The following is a 4396-nucleotide window of genomic DNA, read 5'->3' as shown; positions in this document are numbered from 1 at the left end:
CTTGAATTGTGGCCCAGTGGGGCATTGGTTTCTGAGGTCATACATTCCAGCATCAGCAGAGCCAGGTCTTCTAAGAGCCAGGGCTCATTCTCCTTCCAGTTCGGCCTGCCGCTTCTCTGAGAGATCAGTTGGATCCCCTTCTCTTTAAGCTCCGTGCCAGTCCCAGCCAAACACTGTTGTTCTCTCAGGGAATATGCGGCTGCTTGGGGCATTTACACTGTGCAAAGGTCCTGAGGCACAAAGGAAGTTCCCTTGGAGGAACTGGAAGCTGGGGCTGGAGCCCAGAGAGAGGGGCATTGATGAGGTAAGGGGTGGGACGGCTCTTGCCCAGCACAGCAGCTTCAAGTTTTTAGATTTTTTTTTTTAATATTTTATTTATTCATTCGACAGAGAGAGAGAGAGACAGCCAGCGAGAGAGGGAACACAAGCAGGGGGAGTGGGAGAGGAAGAAGCAGGCTCCCAGCAGAGGATCCTGACGTGGGGCTCTATCCCAGAACCCTAGGATCACGCCCTAAGCCTAAGGCAGACTCTTAACGACTGAGCCACCCAGGAGCCCCCAAGTTTTTAGATTTTTAAAGCCTGTCTGTGGTTGTTAGGCCCTGAGAACTGGTGATTATGACAGACAACAAAATCTTCAGAGCTTTTTAATCTATAACTTTTTTTTTAAATTTTATTACTTAACACCCACATGATTCCAGTTCTTCCTAATTCCAAAGAAAGGAAGAAAGACCTGGTTGGTGATGAGGTTATACAATAGAAACCTTTTTGTTTTACTCTCTCTCGACTTAAGAGCAGTTCCTGCTTGGCTCTTACTTCCTTAAGCCATTCCACAGCTCCTTTGTGCCAGAGAGCTGGGGGGAAGCCATGGGGATGGGCTGTTTTTACAGCTGTGCTGAACTCCAACCTGAGAGCCGTCCATCCCACTCCTCACACACTCAGGCGACTCCATTGAGGAGGGAGAGGATGTAAATCATGCCCTCCCCCATCTGTTCCGAGCTCATTTGTCTCTGAGCCTAGCCCAGGGGCCTCTTAATTTCTGACTATTAAGTAGTGAGGCAAAACTGCCCAGAAAGGTGACTCTTCAGCATAACAGTAAGGCTTACCCCTTGGGCCAGGCTCGCCTCCTATCTGCAGGTGTGCCTTGCTTTACACAATCCGAGCATTGACAAAACCCTAGACTGATAGGGCCACACACTGGTCAGAGCCACCACCTTTCTTCTGGAGAACGAATCTGCTTTTCTCATAAGTTCAGTGAACTAGAAGGTCTCCAAGGACTCCAGTTTTGACAGTCATGATTTTATGAAGATGTATAGATATCAGATTTTTAAAATGCACTGTGGGAGTTCACCAGTAATAACAGAGCTAACATTTACTGTGTTCTTTCTGGGCTCCAGATGCAGTGCAAAGTGCTTCTGATGTGTTCTTTTGTTTAGTCTTCAGATAGCCTTTAGGGTCACCGATTCTTTTTCCCAATCAGCAATGAGCAATTGATTACAAGAATTGATGCGCTGAGCAGCAGAGCAAACTAGATGGCACTTTCTGGAAGCAAGGGAGGCCCAGCTCCTTGCACCCGAGGACGAGAAGGGCCCCAGCTCACAAGACCACATGCTGTTCCCAGCCTTTCTCCTGTGGGGACCTGTGCTCTGAGGCAACACTGTCGTGATTTCCCTTTAAAATCTGTGCAGTTCTTACAGCATCTGCTGCTTATTTTGCGAACTTTGGCCAAAAGGAGGTCCTGCAGAGGCCCCACTGCCTCCTCCTTGCTCTACTCTCTCAGCACTCTGGTGCTCCTCTTTTGATCATCTGCTCCCCTGATAAGCCCTCCACGCCTGCAAAGATCTCAGTTGCCGACCGGTATCTGTCTGTCTGTCTGGTGTTTGTCTTTCTATTAACCAGAGCCATGTAGATTGGAAGCATTCCTGCAGCATGTCTGGTATTGTCACTGTAAGCATCTTGGGCATAAACACCTTTGCCACAAATGTTTTCGCTGTATAAGTAATTGGCCATAAGACATTTGTGTCATAAAAGAAAAAAAAATTGGTTGTCAGTTTGGTTTCATTTCTCCACTGATGCAGCACTCCCATTTTTTTATTATATAAATCTTAGCCCTCATAATGGTCTATACAGTGGTGCACTTTTGAACCCACATTTCCCATAGAACTTTAGAACATCTTATCAACAGACGTATGATAATATGCCAACAGCAAATACCAGTATAGAAGGCTTTCACAAGGGGCCCTGGGTGGCTTAGCTGGTTAAACATCTGCCTTTGGCTCAGGTCATGATCCCAGGATCCTGGGACCAGAGGTCTGCATCTCCCTCTCCCTCTGCCCCCTCCCCCCCAGCTTGTACGCTGGCACACTCTCTCCCAAAAACATAAATAAAATCTTTAAAAAAAAAAAAAAAGAGAAGTCTTTCACAATGCAATACAAAGCTCAGTAACAAATGTCCATCCTGGTATTTCGAAATGGCTCCCTCTTTTAATGAAGGAGGAAATTTTGGTGGAAAAGAAAAAGTACGATGCTGAATGAAAAGACAAATTAATAAGAAAAAAATATAAAATATTATAGACAAAAGACTTGGAAGACAAGTGCATAGGTACAATCCAGAAAATAAAATCAGTTATTTGTGCAGTATTGCCATGAATCTATGCTATATGTTTTGAATATATTCAAATATTTTGCATTTTGTAGTAGCTTTTTAAATTTTGCTATTCATTTTTCATGTTTCATTATGTTCTTTTAAATGACTGTCCCTCTTTAATTTTTCATGATTTTATCTTGTATAGCAAAATTGCCTTATGGTCAATTAGTTAATGTGGCAAAAATGCTTGCAGCAAAGTTGTTTATAGTGAAACTGCCCAGAACCCTCCTGCGGACAGCAAACACACTAACACTTTACAGATGTCTCGATTACGTGGATTAAGTGTCCCCAACTCAATACTTTCAGGAACAAGGCAGATAGCATGACACATGAGGCACTGGCTGGGCACTGGGCACCATTGCTCAACTCCACCATGTTTGGTTGCAAAAGTTTAGCAAAAACCACAGGACCAATCTTAATAGATTTTGTGTATGTGTGTGTGTATGGTGAGGTGAAATCCCTTCATTTTTATGTGTTGGCAACTATTTTTAAAAAATTTTAAAATACCATGTGGGATGACCTAAACATATCTATGGGCTAGACTTAGCCCTTGGGTACCCAATTCACAACCTTTGATGGCGGTTTTCACTTGCATGAGTTTTGAGGTAGAAATTATCCAGGGAATCACCTTATTCTTCACTTTGCTTCGTTTGTGTATGGATGTAGCCTTTGCTCTTGAAATTATAACTATCCAGGGTTTGCTACGCTGGGTTTGCACAGCTGACTGAGAGATGGGGGCTGAAGAAAAAGGGGAATAGAAGGGAAGCAGAACACCAGTCTTCTGCAGTAACCTGGCCACGTAGCCTTGCTTACATGAGTCTCTTGGTTTGAACATCCTCATTTATCAAATGAAGGCACTGGTGAAGGGATTCTTCCGTAAACCTATGGCTTTAATGTAAGTGATTGAATTAGTACTTCTTTTTTTGTTTGTACCTAAAATATCTAGACTAGGTGCTTAGAGACTCAGGCTTATGATGCCCTAGGGAAACAGATCTAATCTACTAGACTATAGGGAACTCTGAGGTGTAATTTTTCCTGCCGGTTTCCCTAAAAGGAGGGGCTAAGTAAGGGGTCACTCTAATATGAAGTGCAACCTCACTTTTCCCAGTGGCAAAAGTCATTAAGAATTTCATTTGAAATATGGAGAAAGCTGATGGAGGAAGGACAAATATACTGATAAAGAATAGTAAGGACAGACCAAAATGTGGAAATCCTCAGCAAATTTCAAATATATAATACATTATTATTAGCTATATTCACCAAGTTGTATATCAGGTCTCCAGAACTTATTCATATTACCTCTTTCCCCCTTACTCTCAATCTCCAACTAGCCTCTGGTAACCACCATTCTACTCTGTTACTGTGAGTTCAACTTTTTTTTTTTTAGAGTTCACATGTAAGTGAAATCATGCAATAATTGTCTTTTTGTGTCTGGCTTATTTCACTTAGCATAATGTCCTTCAGGTTCATCCATGTTTTCTCAAATGGAGGATTTCATTCTTTTTCTAACGCAGAATAAGATTCCTTTGCGTATATATTATCACCCTTTCTTTTTCCATTATCTGTTGATGGACCCTTAGGTTGTTTCCATGTCTTGGCTATGGTGAATAATGCTGCAATGAATGTGGGAGTGCAGATATCTTATCAAGATGGTGATTTTTGGGGGCGCCTGGGTGGCACAGCGGTTAAGCGTCTGCCTTCGGCTCAGGGCGTGATCCCGGCGTTATGGGATCGAGCCCCACATCAGGCTCCT

This window comes from Ailuropoda melanoleuca, chromosome 6 (assembly GCF_002007445.2).
Source record: "Ailuropoda melanoleuca isolate Jingjing chromosome 6, ASM200744v2, whole genome shotgun sequence".
Classification (NCBI taxonomy): domain Eukaryota; kingdom Metazoa; phylum Chordata; class Mammalia; order Carnivora; family Ursidae; genus Ailuropoda; species Ailuropoda melanoleuca.
The sequence above is the reverse complement of the archived record's forward strand: the minus strand, read 5'-3'. Positions refer to the sequence as shown.